Below are 18,912 nucleotides of genomic sequence, written 5' to 3'. Positions count from 1 at the left end.
ACAATCGCCACCGCGACGACGAATCGCGAACCGGATCCTCGGAACGCAGAAGGAAAACCAGAGAACACCCAAATCCAATCCCCGTACCATCAAAGACACCTCCGTCAGATCCGAGAAAGGGAAAGGATGCGATGTACACTGGTAGGAACAAGTACCGGAACCCCTCACCTCCACCCAACGGACACCCGCGTCCTCCACACCCTCGCCGCCGTAGTCCAGTCGGAAACACCAGGCCTCACGGTCCAGGTGGAATCAACATCCGCGACAACGTGCAGCCTCCGAGGAACAGAGAGCGTACGCCGGAACCCCGCCGAAGCCGAAACAACGATCGAGAACCCGAGCCTAGGAGGAGTCGGAACGAGGAGCGTGACCTGGAGCCTCGCAGAAGCCGAAACGACGAAGGCAACCAGCACCATGGTGAAGGCAGCCATCGAAGCCGGAGTCAACACCGCGAAGGACGGGGAGATTCGGATGGCGGAAGCAAGAGGTCACATCGGCCCCTCGCAGGTCCCCCTCACCACCACCTAGCGGTGGAGGCGGAGGTGGAGGCGGAGGCGGCAGCCGGAGATCTCGCTCTCGCTCAAAATCCCCCCGCCACGGCTCGCGTGACGCGCGGGAACGTCTCAACGAATACAGAACTGACTACATAGGCCCAAAGTGCTTTGGCAAGATGATTCGAGAGGAACCAACGCCAAGGATGAACCTCAAGCTACCCGAAAACCTGAAGACCTATGATGGCACCGAAAGGCCGGATACCTGGATTGAGGATTACTATAATGCAGTAACCTTTGCCGGAGGAACCCCTAATATCGCCTGCCGCATGCTTCAGTTGTACCTTGTAGGTCCAGCCCGGATCTGGCTCAGCGACCTCGAGAAAAATTCCATCTTTTGCTGGTTCGACCTGAAGACCGCCTTCGAAAAGCACTTCAGGGGCACCTACAAAAGACCTGCCACAACAAGCGACTTACAGGCATGTATCCAGAAGAAGGGTGAAACATCAAGGAATTTCCTCACCCGATGGTTGGCATGCAGAAACGAGTGTGAAAATGTTGATCACACGACAGCTATGCATGCCTTTATTGGAGGACTGCAGAGAGGAGGATTGATGCGACACAAGCTCACTTGCTTGGCTAACGCAAACAAACTGACTTTGGATGACATGATCTCCATTGCCAGCGATCACACTGCCGCCAATGACGACGCAGGCGGAGACCTAGCAGCCACAGCAATTCCCCTGCACCAGCAAAAGAAGAACCGTGATAACGGTTGTTGCGGTCAGAAACCCACCGGCGAGCAGCGACGGGCAACACAGTAGAGCCGGGAGGCTCCCAGGACTGCGGCTGGCCCTGGTCCCTCCGAGCGACGGCCCGCAAAGACTTGGCACGCACGTCCGATGCTGGTGCAAGGGCGTGCCACTTGATCTATACCTGATCAGGAAGGTGATGGATGTGCCTCGCTTAGTTTCCTGCATGGCATACACGTAAACATTAAATACGAGCCTCGATCGGCTCTCAGGTTGTCCTGTGAATCGGCTCAAGGAGCCGATCCACCCATGATCCGTACGAGGTGTACGAATATGATGGTGGTCCTGCCTGATCAAGATAAAGCTAAAACGACCTACTACGATTTAGGGTTTTCACCACATAATCGGAACATCCTACTCGTGATTGAGCCTGGCGGCCACGCACGGTGATCGTAAACCAACCCTAGATAAGGCCTAAAAACCAACATAAAGTTGATCCCCGGAACATCCTGTCTAGGGCTAGCAAACTACACCCTACGCGCCACTCTGGATCCTTCAACCCGTTTGTAAGGCCTAACTATGCAGATATTAAACTAATCCTTGTAGAACAAGGAGCAATCATAACGGATCGGATCTACTAAATAATGATCAAGCGGGGTGCCGCCCTTACACCTAAGATAGGCGTAAGGGAGGCTAGATGTCTAAGGGTTGCACGGACAAAAGCATATGATACGATGAAGCAATGCTAACCCTAACACATCTATGATAACTACGTTGCTCGCCATCAACAAGGCTTCAGCACGAGCAACGCATGAACAGCGAATAAACGTGTACTGCCTAGATCGCAAGATGCGATCTAGGCAGCATGATGCTTACTCGGAAGAAACCCTCGAGACAAGGGAGTTGGCGATGCGCCTAGATTGGTTTGTGGTGAACGTGATTGTTTTTTATTTCATAAACCCTAGATACATATTTATAGTCCGTAGACTTTCTAACGTGGGAATAATCCGGGCACGAGCCAGACTCTATCTAATCGACACGTATCCTACTATGTTACAGATACACGGGCAAACTAGCCCAAACTTTGCATATAAGGCCGATTCATGTATTTCTTCCATGTATATTCTTCAAGCCCATCTCCAATCGCGGCCTACCTCTGATCCGGTCAAATTCTGGTGATAACACATGCCCCCTGGTTTTGGAAATGATAATTCCAAAATCACTCTGCTTTTTCTTCGTCGGGTCATGTCGTGGCAGAGCAGAACCGTCGCAGTATCCTTCATCATGATGCCTTGCCTCCTCCACTTCTCCGCGTGACCTGGCAAAAAAAAAATTCTGTTGGGCACCACTTCCTCGGAAACTGCTGTGGCATTGAATCTCCACTATATCCCTTTTTATTTAACCGTTCCAAACAGTTTGCTTCTTCATCCCCTTCGCATTAGCACTCCCAAAGCCCTCCTGCGCCACCATGTCTTCTTCCTCCTCTGCCTCGTCGGGTCTTTCCACCCAGTCCTCCTCCTCTCGCGAGCCGACGCCAGAGTGGGACCCGGAGGAGGCCCACGTGGCCAACATCCGCCGCGCCATCGAAGCCGGGGAGGATTCCAGTCACGACTTCTCCGTCCGGTCTGAGGACGATAAGTCCTCGACCGACGGGGAAAGTGACCTCCGCTTCCTTGCCGATGAGGAAACGGAAGAGGAGAGCGATGACGATCGCTTCTCCTGGGATGACTTCACCTCCTCCGGGGAGGAGGAGGAGGAGGAGGAGGAGGACGACACCTCCTCCGACGAACCGCCGGCCAAGCGCTTCTGCCCCTGGCCGGGGAACCTCAGCGACTTCGACAGCGATGACGACGACGCTGACGAGGAGGACGAGGACAACGAGGGCCCTGCTGGCGGCCGCTGTGGCAGCCGACGACGAGCCCGCCGGGAGTAGCGCCGACGGCCGGCGACGACGGCGACGACGAGGGCAGCGACGGCCCGTAGATAGGACCCTTAGCATAGGATCAGTAGTAGTAGATGGGGCAATGTATCCCCTAGTACTTCCTTTTGAGAGCAATCAGCTCTTTATGTAAGAAATCCCGTTTATCAATGAAGAATTTCCCCCAATTTGATTTTGCCGATTTCCTTTATGCTAATTTAGCCGATCTCCCCTCATACTGACTTTGCCGATTGTCAACTTAGCCAATGCTCAATGAGCCGATGGCAACGCATCGGTCCCTCATAATCCGTCCTTCATCTCTTCGACTAAGGAGTGATTGTAAACTTGGTCAATGCTCAATGAGCCGATGTCAACGCATCGGTCCCTCACGATCTATCCTTCATCTTTTCGACCGATGACTTGAGCTCTGGTGGATAATGTGGAAGACCAATGCCTTCAAGAGAGCCCTAGGACCGCTGCTGAAACGACTTGACACTGAAGCCGATACTTCTGCAGAACAGATGTCACCTGCTCGCAAATCTCCTCAGTGATACTTTATAACCCTGCTCTGTTTCTTTGCAGCAACCAAATGGCCCAGAGCCAACTCCCTACCGGTGAAGATAGATCCCTCTTTAAATTCCTCCTACCAGCTCCAGTGATCCTCTCCTGCAAGAACTCACCACCTTTGAAGAAGGTTATGATGGAGGGCCAGCCAATGAAACCCCAATCGGCTTCTTAAAAACAGAGTATCTACCAGGTCAGTTGCCCCCCGAGCCTCACTCAAGGCGAGAACGGCGGTGAGGACACACAGTTCAGTCGAAGAGCCTCGAACTCAGGCAATCTTGAGACAGCCAAACTCCACAAAAAAGGGCAGGGCAGCTCCATCCTCTCCTCGGCTCAACTTGACCAAACCGACAGCAGAAACACCAGAGCCGATCGCCTCTTCCACCGAAATCCGCGTCTTGTACTAGAGTCGATGTCTGTGCATCGGCTTTGTTTCTTAGTTCTACAGTCGATGTCTGTGCATCGGCTGTACATCGTGAGAATTTTTTTTACTGGCCGATTTTTCTATCGGCCCCCAATATTTCACTGCACATGTTCATCTGATTAGGTGCCCCCCGAGCCGAATCTACCAGGTAACTACGGATATCGGCTCTGTGGTTAGCCAAGGCACTGTATTTGAACGTCGGCTCTGTTAGGACCAATGTTGACTTCTTCCAGCTCATCAGCCGATGTAAAACCGCTGCCCATTAGATCGACGTTGAACACAGGCAGGACGTATGGTGTTGATAATTTTGGCGGATTGCTGGAATCGGCCTCCATGTTGATTGAATCGCTCAATGAAGGTTTTGCAATGTTCCTCCATAGATCTTTGGGGCCGATCACAAGGATCGGCCTCGCCACGTTTGTCCATAGATTTGTTCTTGTTACACAGTCAGGCCGGTGGATAAGACCAGCCTTACTCCGTCCTTCGTTACGTCGATGCGCTCGCAGTCGTCCAAATTGATGCATGAGAGTGGCTCTTGGCCTGTAGTCTCCCAAACGTTCATGCCAGCCGTTGAAATCTCGGCTGAGTCATCTGCGTGGACGACCTCTACTTCATCTCCATCCCACTGTATTAAGCATTGGTGCATCGTGGATGGAATGCAACAGTTGGCGTGGATCCAATCTCTTCCTAGCAGGACAGCATAGGTGCTCTTGCTATCGACAATAAAGAACGTCGTAGGGATGGTTTTCCTACCTACGGTCAGATCCACATTTAGAACACCTTGTGCATCAGATGCTTGGCCATTGAAATCGCTGAGCGTCACGTTGGTCTTGATCAGATCCGAGCTAGAGCGTCCCAACCGACGTAGCATGGAGTATGGCATAATGTTGACTGCCGCTCCGGTGTCCACCGACATCTTGTTGACAGGCTGCCCATTGATATAACCTCGCAAGTACGGGGCCTTCGGATGTCCGTAGCTTCTTTCTCGTGGCTTCTCAAAGATAACCGGCCGTGGGCCGCGATCAAGTTGTGCCACGAGGTGCTCCGTCTAATCCTGGAGCACTAAACTCCGTCGGCAGGATGAACACCATGTTTGTGCCAGCCGATGTCTCATCATCGGCTTTCTTTTGTAGGGGCGCCACTCTTTCCTTTGTGGCCGACCTTCTTCGTCCAGGGTTCGCTGAATTTTCGCGGCCAGATCAGGCCGCGCCTTCCTTAACGTGTGCAGGTATAACCTTTCGGCTTCCTCCAAACCACGTAGTCGCTAAACCCTACGCTTTTGGGAACGGCTGAGTCCGTCAGGGTACCACCTTGGCCGGTGGTACTTATCTTCTTCTTCATCATCGTCTTCTAGTTCCTCGAGATCTTGTACCCGAGAGGACTCAGCGTGCTTGTTCCGAGGCGGGAGAGGCCCTAGACGTTTGAACACGGACACGTTAGCTGCATCCTTCTTCTTCTCGTCTACATTCAGGCAGTTGCCGATTGTAGGTAATCGGCTCATTCCTGAATCCCAGCAGTGTCTGAAGAAGGGACAGTCCCAGTGCCTATCCACGTCGTCTTGCTCTCTCGACTTTTCCCTGGCGTGGCGCTCATATCTCTCCTCATCGCGATCATGCCGACGGTGTCTCCTGGCGTCCCTAGCCAGACGATCTCTTTCATCATCGTCGTTATATCGTCGGCGTTGGTCGTATTGACTCACATATTTGTTGAGGAGGTGATCAGAGAGAGGTCGCTGATATCTCACATTCCTCACTTCTCCCTCTGTGATGTAGCGCTTGCCATCGTGTCGGAGCCGATCGCGTGGAACGGCTTCGTCTGTGTCCTTGCTATGAGAGAAGCTGCCCTCGTCTCCGTCCTTACCAGAGTGGTGCCCAGGTCCTACCATGTTGATGTTGAACGAGAATCTTGGCTGGCACCCTCCAGGGTAAGTGCACTCCACCATGTTAACGGCGGGGAAGGGGTGTGTGTCAACTTTCATGGCGTACTGGCTGAAAATTAGCCGCCCTTGCTCTATCGCCATTTGGACCTGCTGCCGCCACACCCTGCAGTCGTTGGTGGCATGGGTGAACGTGTTATGCCACTTGCAGTATGGCTTTCCGTTCAGCTCCTGCGCCGTGGGGATCTTGTGGCCTTCGGGTACCTTTAGCTGCTTCTCCTTAAGTAAGAGGTCGAAAATCTGCTCAGCTTTGGTAACGTCGAAGTCAAACCCTCTTGGAGGACCTTGTGACTTAACCCACTTGCAGGACACGGGGCTTGCCCCCCGAGTCCATTCAGCCACTGCTACCTCTTGATCTCCCGCAGAGCCTTCGTCGTCATCTCGCCTCAACCGGGACCACCGCACGTTTGAATTTATCCTGGTAAACAATCGGGTGGCGCTGCTCATATGATGACGGCTTACGCACCATGTGCGCGAGTGAAGGGTACTCGCTTGGGAGGCCAAGTCCTTGATCGGTGATGCGAGACCCACCACCGCCAACTCGGCTTGCTTCTTTTCGGTCACACGAGCCGAATAGCATCGGTTCCTAACGGTTACGAAGCGCTGGATGTATTCCGACACTTGTTTCTCCGCGCTTCGTCGCACTTGTGCTAGATCGGCAATGCCGGTCTCGGAAGCCTGCGAGTGATACTGCATGTGGAGCTGCTCCTCCAAGCTGCTTCCAAGTCCGGATTGAGTCCGGTGGCAGCGATGTGTACCACCCGAAAGCCGATCTGTGAGGGACTGTGCGAAAAACCTCACACGCAGCTCATCTGAAGCTGAGATCGTGCCCAGCTGTGCCAAATATCGGCTCACATGCTCGATTGAGCTGGAACCATCTGATCCACTAAATTTGGAGAATTCAGGGAGCCGATATTTGGGTGGAAGTGGGATCAATTCGTACTCGTTGGGGTACGGCTTGGAATAGCCGATCGCCCTCCTTTTCGGCACTATGCCGAACTGGTCTCTCAAGATGGTACTGATCTGATCCGCGGTGCTGGCTGCAGGAGTTGTACTCTGAAGATTCGCCGGAGTGGCATACCTAGCCAGCCACGCTTGCTTCTCAAGCTGCGAGCCAACTGCAGGAGTTGGGCTGCGGAGGTTTATCGGGGTGGCGTACTTAGCTAGCCACGTCACGTTTCTCAAGATCTGTCCCCGAAGTTCCTCCTGTCGTTCCGAAGTCCCTGCTTGTTGCGGTCCGGTTTGTGAGTGCCCGATTCTTGCGGTACGGCACGTATGTGCACGTGTATCCGTGAGGGATCTCCTTAGGCGCCTCATGCAAGAACTGGTAGTCACTAGGGTCACCACCGATCTTGCAGACGACGTATGCCGGTGAACTCGGCACTTCTGGCGTTGCCAACGCGAATGGCAGTGGTGGTCGGGACTGGAGTGGCATCTCTCCTTGGTGAGTCCCTAGAGCTGGTCCTGACGGAGAGTATTGATGCCTCATGATTTCCTGGATCACCCGAAGATCGACACGCTCCAAAGTGTTCACCAGGCTCTCAGAATGGCGGTGCAGCGAATGAGCTACCATGAAGTTAATCTCCTACGCAGAGACACTGGTGCGTTCTTCGACGGGGCGGACAGGTCCACTCCATCGAGCGCACCTTCGGGTGAGAACCCTTTCCACCGATGCCGTGTGAGCGGGTTACGTGAAAAGAGCCGATGAGGTCGGCTTCGAGGATAGCTTTGACCTCGTCATACTTCTTCTTGAGTTCCTCGGTCGGATCCTCGTACGTGGTCGGAGTGCCTTCCGCCATCTCAGATGTAGATGGCGATGCGGTTGATGTCGAAGATTGTCCCACCGGGCGTGCCGAGAATGTGTTGCGGTCGAAACCCACCGGCGAGCAGCGACGGGCAACACGGTAGAGCCGGGAGGCTCCCGAGGCTGCGGCTGGCCCTGGTCCCTCCGAGCGACGGCCCGCAAAGACTCGGCACGCACGTCCGATGCTTGGTGCAAGGGCGTGCCACCTGATCTATACCCGATCGGGGAAAGTGATGGATGTGCCTCGCTTAGTTTCCTGCATGGCATACACGTAAACATTAAATACGAGCCTCGATCGGCTCTCGGGTTGTCTGTGAATCGGCTCAAGGAGCCGATCCACCCATGATCCGTACGAGGTGTACGAATATGATGGTGGTCCTGCTTGATCAAGATAAAGCTAAAACGACCTACTACGATTTAGGGTTTTCACCACATAATCGGAACATCCTACTCGTGATTGAGCATGGCGGCCACGCACGGTGATCGTAAACCAACCCTAGATAAGGCCTAAAAACCAACATAAAGTTGATCCCCGGAACATCCTGTCTAGGGCTAGCAAACTACACCCTACGCGCCACTTGGATCCTTCAACCCGTTTGTAAGGCCTAACTATGCGGATATTAAACTAATCCTTGTAGAACAAGGAGCAATCATAACGGATCGGATCTACTAAATAATGATCAAGCGGGGTGCCGCCCTTACACCTAAGATAGGCGTAAGGGCGGCTAGATGTCTAAGGGTTGCACGGACGAAAGCATATGATACGATGAAGCAATGCTAACCCTAACACATCTATAATAACTACGTTGCTCGCCATCAACAAGGCTTCAGCACGAGCAACGCATGAACAGCGAATAAACGTGTACTGCCTAGATCGCAAGATGCGATCTAGGCAGCATGATGCTTACTCGGAAGAAACCCTCGAGACAAGGGAGTTGGCGATGCGCCTAGATTGGTTTGTGGTGAACGTGGTTGTTTTTTTATTTCATAAACCCTAGATACATATTTATAGTCCGTAGACTTTCTAACGTGGGAATAATCCCAACCGGGCACGAGCCAGACTCTATCTAATCGACACGTATCCTACTATGTTACAGATACACGGGCAAACTAGCCCAAACTTTGCATATAAGGCCGATTCATGTATTTCTTCCATGTATATTCTTCAAGCCCATCTCCAATTGCGGCCTACCTCTGATCCGGTCAAATTCTGGTGATAATGAAGGTAACACCAGCGGCACTAAGCGGAAAAACCCACCTGATGACCAGAAGAGTGGCGGATCCGAGATGGTCGCCATGTCTTTCCAACGCGGAGGTCAAGGAGGCGGAAGAGGCCGCGGTCGCGGAGGCGGAGCCGGCAGGGGCCAGCAGCGTGGCGACGAGGTCACCGCTGCCGGAACCCGCGCCCCCCAAACATACGAGGAGTACAGAGACATGCCCTGCCTAGCCCACCTGGATCCGGCTACGGAAGTCCACTCACACTAACCGCAACTGCAAGTGGGTCAATGATCTGAAAAACGACCCGGAAGCAGGATACAAGCGAGCCCGGAAGCACCGCCCATGCGGCAAAGGAGGCAAGGGCAAGAACAAGGACAAAGAGGAAGACGGTTCGAGGCGATGGATGAGGATGACGCTTCGCCGGAACCCAAAGAGGGATCCGCAGCTAAATCCAACCCCTTTGGCAAAAAGAGTGTAGGCGCGTACCACACCTTCCTCGGAACCCCAACAGTCCGCGCAAGCAAGTCAGCTTTCCGGATCCTGAACGCCACAGTTCCAGCTGTGCCGCAGTATGTCCGGTGGTCGGAAGTCCCGTGCACCTTTGATAGGCAGGATCACCCTACAATTGTGCCAAAAGAATGCTACGCCTTGGTTGTAAGTCCCCGCATTGATGGGTGTGACTTCTCCAAGTGCCTCATGGACGGCGGAGCCAGCTTGAACATCATGTACCTGGAGACTCTGGAGCGGATGAACCTTACCAAGGAGCAGCTTAAGCATAGCATCACTGAATTTCATGGTATGGTTCCGGGTAAAAAGGTGAACTCCCTTGGCAGCATCAGACTTCTCGTGGCCTTCGGCGACATCAATAATTTTCGCGAAGAGATGATCACGTTTGAGGTCGTGCCCTTCAAGAGCTCCTACCACGTCATCTTCGGCAGGCCCACCTACCACAAATTCCACGCAAGAGTGATGTCTACGCACGCTTCTATTCCTGTAGACAGTGTTGGGCCTCCAAGAGCAGAGGTTTGTAGAATAGCAGCAAGTTTCCCTTAAGTGAATCACCCAAGGTTTATCGAACTCAGGGAGGAAGAGGTCAAAGATATCCCTCTCAAGCAACCACTGCAATCACGATACAAGAAGTCTCTTGTGTCCCCAACACACCTAATACACTTGTCGGATGTATAAGTGCACTAGTTCGGCGAAGAGATAGTGAAATACAAGTAGTATGAATGAATATGAGCGATAGTAACGGCGCCGAGAAAATAGCTTGCTGGCGTGCGGTTGATGGTAGTAATATTGCAGGAAGTAAAGATGCGGTAGAACGATAAATAAGCGATGATTGCAGTATTTGGAAACAAGGCCTAGGGATCATACTTTCACTAGTGGACACTCTCAACATTGATCACATAATAAAACCACTCTACACTCTCTTGTTGGATGATGAACACCATTAATTGTTTAGGGCTACAAGAGTACCTCAATGCCGGAGTTAACAAGCTCCACAACATTCGATGTTCATATTTAAATAACCTTAGAGTGCATGATAGACCAACGCAATTATACCGAGTACTAACATAGCATGCACACTGTCACCTTCAAGCTATGAAAGGAGGAATAGATCACATCAATACTATCATAGTAATAGTTAACTTCATAATCTACAAGAGATCACAATCATAAACTATGCCAAGTACTACATGATGCACACACTTGTCACCATTACATCATGGAGGAGGAATAGACTACTTTAATAACATCACTAGAGTAGCACATAGATTAATAGTGATATAAAGCACATTGCAATCATAAAGGAATATAAATAAGCACTTCACTATGCTATTCTGAATTACTCTCCGGCAAGATAACGAACACTAATTCATTATGTAGGTATTCCCAAGTACTAATAAACACCCCACACTGTCACTGTGAGCATTCATAGGAGGTACTAACACACGACAATTTCATAGAGACATCCAACTCAAATCATAACTCAGTGAATAAGTATTCTGTGAAATATAGCCTAAGAGACCCACACGGTGCACACACTGTCACCTTTACACACGTGGGACAAGGAGTCTCCGGAGATCACATAAGTAAAATCCACTTGAATAGCATAACGACATCATGATTACAAGCTCATCATATGGATCTCAATCATGTAAGGCAGCTCATGAGATCGTTGTATTGAAGTACATGGAGAGAGAGATTAACCACATAGCTACCGGTACAGCCCTTAGCCTCGATGGAGAACTACTCCCTCCTCATGGGAGACAGCAGCGTTGATGAAGATGGCGGTGGTGTCGATGGAGATGCCTTTCGGGGGCACTTCCCCGTCCCGGCGGCGTGCCGGAACAGAGACTCCTGTCCCCCAGATCTTGGCTTCGCGATGGCGGCGGCTCTAGAAGGTTTCTCGTGTTTCGTCAATCCGTGTCGATGTTTTAGGTCAGGGAGCTTTAAATAGGCGAAGAGGCGGAGTCGGAGGGGCCACGGGGCCACCTCACACTAGGGGGCGCCCCCCCCTTGGGCCGCGCCGCCCACACGTGTGGGGCTCCCAGGGCTCCCCTCTGGTGCCTCTTCGGTGTTCTGGAAGCTTCCGGGAAAAATAAGATGTTGGGCGTTGATTTCGTCCGATTCCGAGAATATTTCCTTTCTAGGATTTCTGAAACCAAAAACAGCAGAAAACGAGCAAGCGGCACTTCGGCATCTCGTTAATAGGTTAGTTCCGGAAAAACGCATCAAAACGATATAAAGTGTGAATAAAACATGTAGGTATTGTCATAAAACTAGCATGGAACATCAGAAATTATAGATACGTTTGAGACGTATCAAGCATCCCCAATCTTAGTTCCTACTCGCCCTCGAGCAGGTAAACGATAACAAGAATAATTTCTGAAGTGACATGCTACTTACATAATCTTGATCATACTATTGTAAAGCATATGAGATGAATGCAGCGATTCAAAGCAATGGTAAAGACAATGAGTAAACAACTGAACCATATAACAAAGACTTTTCATGAATAGTACTTTCAAGACAAGCATCAATAAGTATTGCATAAGAGTTAACTCATAAAGCAATAGATTCAAGGTAAAAGGCATTGAAGCAACACAAAGGAAGATATAAGTTTCAGCGGTTGCTTTCAACTTCAACATGTATATCTCATGGATAATTGTCAACACAAAGTAATATAACAAGTGCAATAGGTAAACATGTAAGAATCAATGCACACAATTGATACAAGTGTTTGCTTCTTGATGCGTGTAGTTGACACGTCCGTTGGGAACCTCAAGAGGAAGGTGTGATGCGCACAACAGCAAGTTTCCCTCAGTAAGAAACCAAGGTTTAATCGAACCAGTAGGAGTCAAGAAGCACGTCGAAGGTTGATGGCGGCGGGATGTAGTGCGGCGCAACACCAGGGATTCCGGCGCCAACGTGGAACCTGCACAACACAATCACAGAACTTTGCCCCAACGTAACAGTGAGGTTGTCAATCTCACCGGCTTGCTGTAACAAAGGATTAGATGTATAGTGTGGATGGTGATTGTTTGCGAGAAAACGATAGAACAAGTATTGCGGTAGATTGTATTCGATGTAAAAGAATGGACCGGGGTCCACGAGTTCACTAGAGGTGTCTCTCCCATAAGATAAATAGCATGTTGGGTGAACAAATTACGGTCGGGCAATTGACAAATAGAGAGGGCATGACCATGCACATACATGATATAATGAGTATAGTGAGATTTAATTGGGCATTACGACAAAGTACATAGACCGCTATCCGGCATGCATCTATGCCTAAAAAGTCCACCTTCGGGTTATCATCCGAACCCCTTCCGGTATTAAGTTGCAAACAACGAGACAATTGCATTAAGTATGGTGCGTAATGTAATCAATAACTACATCCTCGGACATAGCATCAATGTTTTATCCCTAGTGGCAACGGCACATCCACAACCTTAGAACTTTACGTCACATCGTCCCAGATTTAATGGAGGCATGAACCCACTATCGAGCATAAATACTCCCTCTTGGAGTTAAGAGTAAAAACTTGGCCGAGCCTCTACTAATAACGGAGAGCATGCAAGATCATAAACAACACATAGGTAATAGATTGATAATCAACATAACATAGTATTCTCTATCCATCGGATCCCAACAAACACAACATATAGCATTACAGATAGATGATCTTGATCATGTTAGGCAGCTCACAAGATCCGACAATGAAGCACATAAGGAGAAGATGACCATCTAGCTACTGCTATGGACCCATAGTCTAGGGGTGAACTACTCACTCATCACTCTGGAGGCGACCATGGCGGTGAAGAGTCCTCCGGGAGATGATTCCCTCTCCGGCAGGGTGCGGAGGCGATCTCTGAATCCCCGAGATGGGATTGGCGGCGGCGGCGTCTGCGGAAGGTTTTCCGTATCGTGGCTCTCGGTGCGGGGGTTTCGCGACGAAGACTATATGTAGGCGGAAGGGCAGGTCAGGGGGCGTCACGGGGGGCCCACACACTAGGGCCGCGCGGCCAGCACCTGGGCCGCGCCGCCCTAGTGTCTGGCCACCTTGTGGCCCCACTTCGTCTTCTCTTCGGTCTTCTGGAAGCTTCGTGGCAAAATAGGCCCCTGGGCGTTGATTTCGTCCAATTCCGAGAATATTTCCTTACTAGGATTTCTGAAACCCAAAACAACAGAAAACAGCAACTGGCTCTTCGGCATCTCGTTAATAGGGTAGTGCCGGAAAATGCATAAATATGACATAAAGTATGCATAAAACATGTAGATATCATCAATAATGTGGCATGGAACATAAGAAATTATCGATACGTCGGAGACGTATCAGCATCCCCAAGCTTAGTTCCTGCTCGTCCCGAGCGGGTAAACGATAACAAAGATAATTTTTGGAGTGACATGCCATCATAACCTTGATCATACTATTGTAAGCATATGTAATGAATGCAGCGATCAAAACAATGGTAATGACATGAGTAAACAAATGAATCATAAAGCAAAGACTTTTCATGAATAGTACTTTCAAGACAAGCATCAATAAGTCTTGCATAAGAGTTAACTCATAAAGCAATAAATCAAAGTAAAGGTATTGAAGCAACACAAAGGAAGATTAAGTTTCAGCGGGTGCTTTCAACTTATAACATGTATATCTCATGGATATTGTCAATGTAAAGTAATATAACAAGTGCAATATGCAAGTATGTAGGAATCAATGCACAGTTCACACAAGTGTTTGCTTCTTGAGGTGGAGAGAGATAGGTGAACTGACTCAACATAAAAGTAAAAGAAAGGTCCTTCAAAGAGGAAAGCATCGAATACTATATTTGTGCTAGAGTTTTTTTTTTGAAAACATGAAACAATTTTGTCAACGGTAGTAATAAAGCATATGTGTTATGTAAATTATATCTTACAAGTTGCAAGCCTCATGCATAGTATACTAATAGTGCCTGCACCTTGTCCTAATTAGCTCGGATTACCGGGATTGTCATCGCAATACACATGTTTTAACCAAGTGTCACAAAGGGGTACCTCCATGCCGCCTGTACAAAGGTCTAAGGAGAAAGCTCGCATTGGATTTCTCGCTTTTGATTATTCTCAACTTAGACATCCATACCAGGGACAACATAGACAACGAGATAATGGACTCCTCTTTAATGCATAAGCATGTAGCAACAATTAATGTTCTCATATGAGATTGAGGATATATGTCCAAAACTGAAACTTCCACCATGGATCATGGCTTTAGTTAGCGGCCCAATGTTCTTCTCTAACATTATGCATGCTCTAACCATTAAATGAGTGGTAAATCTCCCTTACTTCGAGACAAGACGGACATGCATAGCAACTCACATGATATTCAACAAAGAGTAGTTGATGGCGTCCCCAGGAACATGGTTATCGCACAACAAACAACTTAATAAGAGATAAAGTGCATAAGTACATATTCAATACCACAATAGTTTTTAAGCTATTTGTCCCATGAGCTATATATTGCGAAGGTAAAGGATAGAAATTTTAAAGGTAGCACTCAAGCAATTTACTTTGGAATGGCGGAGAAATACCATGTAGTAGGTAGGTATGGTGGACACAAATGGCATAGTGGTTGGCTCAAGGATTTTGGATGCATGAGAAGTATTCCCTCTCGATACAAGGTTTAGGCTAGCAAGGTTATTTGAAACAAACACAAGGATGAACCGGTGCAGCAAAACTCACATAAAAGACATATTGTAAACATTATAATACTCTACACCGTCTTCCTTGTTGTTCAAACTCAATACTAGAAATTATCTAGACTTTAGAGAGACCAATTATGCAAACTAAATTTTAGCAAGCTCTATATATTTCTTCATTAATAGGTGCAAAGTATATAATGCAAGAGCTTAAACATGAGCACAACAATTGCCAAGTATCAAATTATTCAAGACATTTTAGAAATACTACATGTAGCATTTCCCGATTCCAACCATATAACATTTTAACGAAGAAGATTCAACCTTCGCCATGAATACTATGAGTAAAGCCTAAGGACATATTTGTCCATATTCAACAGCGGAGCGTGTCTCTCTCCCACACAATGAATGCTAGGATCCATTTTATTCAAACAAAAACAAAAACAAAAACAAACCGACGCTCCAAGCAAAGCACATAAGATGTGATGGAATAAAAATATAGTTTCGGGGAGGAACACGATAATTTTGTCGATGAAGAAGGGGATGCCTTGGGCATCCCCAAGCTTAAACGCTTGAGTCTTCTAAAAATATGCGGGGGTGAACCACCGGGGTATCCCCAAGCTTAGAGCTTTCACTCTCCTTGATCATATTGTATCATCTCCCTCTCTTGATCCTTGAAAACTTCCTCCACACCAAACTCAAAACAACTCATTAGAGGGTTAGTGCACAATTAAAATTTACATGTTCAGAGGTGACATAATCATTCTTAACACTTCTGGACATTGCACAAAGCTACTGAAAGTCAATGGAATAGAAAAATCCATCAAGCATAGCAAAACGAGGCAATGCGAAATAAAAGGCAGAATCTGTCAAAACAGAACAGTTCGTAAAGACGAATTTTATTGAGGCACCAGACTTGCTCAGATGAAAATTCTCAAATTGAATGAAAGTTGCGTACATATCTGTGGATCACTCACGTAAATTGGCATAATTTTCTGAGTTACCTACAGAGAATTAGGCCCAGATTCGTGACAGCAAAGAAATCTGTTTCTCACGCGATAATCCAAATCTAGTATAAACCTTACTATCAACGACTTTAATTGGCACAACAATGCACAAAACTAAGATAAGGAGAGGTTGCTACAGTAGTAACAACTTCCAAGACTCAAATATAAAATAAAAGTATTGTAGTAAAAACATGGGTTGTCTCCCATAAGCGCTTTTCTTTAACGCCTTTCAGCTAGGCGCAGAAAGTGTATATCAAGTGTTATCAAGAGATGATGCATCGACAGCGGGGTTTGGAGTTTTCTCAACCATGCATAGTATTTTGGATACATAAGTTTCAGCGGCTCCCTTTTCATTAGTCTTGGGCTTGCTACTCTCATCAAACAAATTTTCGGGAACAAGCCAAGCATAATTATCATCTAGAGCTTCATGCATCGCTAGGAGCTTACATGGTATTGGTGCTTTAATCTCCCCACCATCATTAACACTATTAGTGTACTTAATTCTATCCATATCCATTTTTTCAAGTGTTCTTTTAAAATCGGTGATCGTACCAAGCCTCTCATGCTTACTAAAAACTTTTCTAGCTTCTTTAGCTATATCCGCAAATTCTCGCACTAAGACTTTTAGAACAAAATCTCTCTTCTCTCCCCGCTCCATATCAGAAAGTGTAAGAAATATGTGTTGTATCATGGGGTTGAGACTAATAAATCTAGCTTCCATCATGCGTACCAAACAAACAGAGGCATCTTCATAAGTAGGGACAGCTTTTGCAAGGGGTATATCTTTAAGATCTTCATGCATACTGACATGGGTGAAAAATTCTTCTATATTATCTCTTCCAATTATAGACCCTTGTCCCACAGGTATATCTTTTACAGTAAAATTAAAAGGAAACATGTTGAAATAAGTAAAGCAAATGCAAGTAACTAATTTTTTTGTGTTTTTGATATAGAGTGCAAGACAGTAAATAAAGTAAAACTAGCAACTAATTTTTTTGTGTTTTGATATAATGCAGCAAACAAAGTAGTAGATAAAATTAAGCAAGACAAAAACAAAGTAAAGAGATTGGATTGTGGAGACTCCCCTTGCAGCGTGTCTTGATCTCCCCGGCAACGGCGCCAGAAATTTGCTTGATGCGTGTAGTTGACACGTCCGTTGGGAACCCCAAGAGGAAGGTGTGATGCGCACAGCAGCAAGTTTCCCTCAGTAAGAAACCAAGGTTTAATCGAACCAGTAAGAGTCAAGAAGCACGTCGAAGGTTGATGGCGGCGGGATGTAGTGCGTCGCAACACCAGGGATTCCGGCGCCAACGTGGAACCTGCACAACACAATCACAAAACTTTGCCCCAACGTAACAGTGAGGTTGTCAATCTCACCGGCTTGCTGTAACAAAGGATTAGATGTATAGTGTGGATGATGATTGTTTGCAGAAAACAGTAGAACAAGTATTGCAGTAGATTGTATTCAATCTAAAATAATGGACCGGGGTCCACAGTTCCCTAGAGGTGTCACTCCCATAAGATAAATAGCATGTTGGGTGAACAAATTACAGTTGGGCAGTTGACAAATAGAGAGGGCATGACCATGCACATACATGATATAATGAGTATAGTGAAATTTAATTGGGCATTACGACAAAGTACATAGACCGCTATCCAGCATGCATCTATGCCTAAAAAGTCCACCTTCAGGTTATCATCCGAACCCCTTCCAGTATTAAGTTGCAAACAACAGACAATTACATTAAGTATGGTGCGTAATGTAATCAATAACTACATCCTCGGACATAGCATCAATGTTTTATCCCTAGTGGCAACAGCACATCCACAACCTTAGAACTTTCACGTCACTTGTCCCAGATTTAATGGAGGCATGAACCCACTATCGAGCATAAATACTCCCTCTTGGAGTTAAGAGTAAAAACTTGGCCGAGCCTCTACTAATAACGAGAGAGCATGCAAGATCATAAACAACACATAGGTAATAGATTGATAATCAACATAACATAGTATTCTCTATCCATCGGATCCCAACAAACACAACATATAGCATTACAGATAGATGATCTTGATCATGTTAGGCAGCTCACAAGATCCGAAAATGAAGCACATAATGAGAAGACGACCATCTAGCTACTGCTATGGACCCATAGTCCAGGGGTGAACTACTCACTCATCACTCCGGAGGCGACCATGGCGGTGAAGAGTCCTCCGGGAGATGATTCCCCTCTCCGGAAGGGTGCCGGAGGCGATCTCCCGAATCCCCCGAGATGGGATTGGCGGCGGCGTCTCTGGAAGGTTTTCCGTATCGTGGCTCTCGGTACTGGGGGTTTCGCGACGAAGACTATATGTAGGCGGAAGGGCAGGTCAGGGGGCGTCACGGGGGGCCCACACACTAGGGCCGCGCGGCCAGCACCTGGGCCGCGCCGCCCTAGTGTCTGGCCACCTCGTGGCCCCACTTCATCTTCTCTTCGGTCTTCTGGAAGCTTCGTGGCAAAATAGGCCCCTGGGCGTTGATTTCGTCCAATTCCGAGAATATTTCTTTACTAGGATTTCTGAAACCAAAAACAGCAGAAAACAGCAACTGGCTCTTCGGCATCTCGTTAATAGGTTAGT

The sequence above is a fragment of the Lolium rigidum genome, chromosome 5 (assembly GCF_022539505.1).
Source record: "Lolium rigidum isolate FL_2022 chromosome 5, APGP_CSIRO_Lrig_0.1, whole genome shotgun sequence".
NCBI classification, from domain to species: domain Eukaryota; kingdom Viridiplantae; phylum Streptophyta; class Magnoliopsida; order Poales; family Poaceae; genus Lolium; species Lolium rigidum.
Note: the sequence above shows the minus strand (reverse complement) of the source record.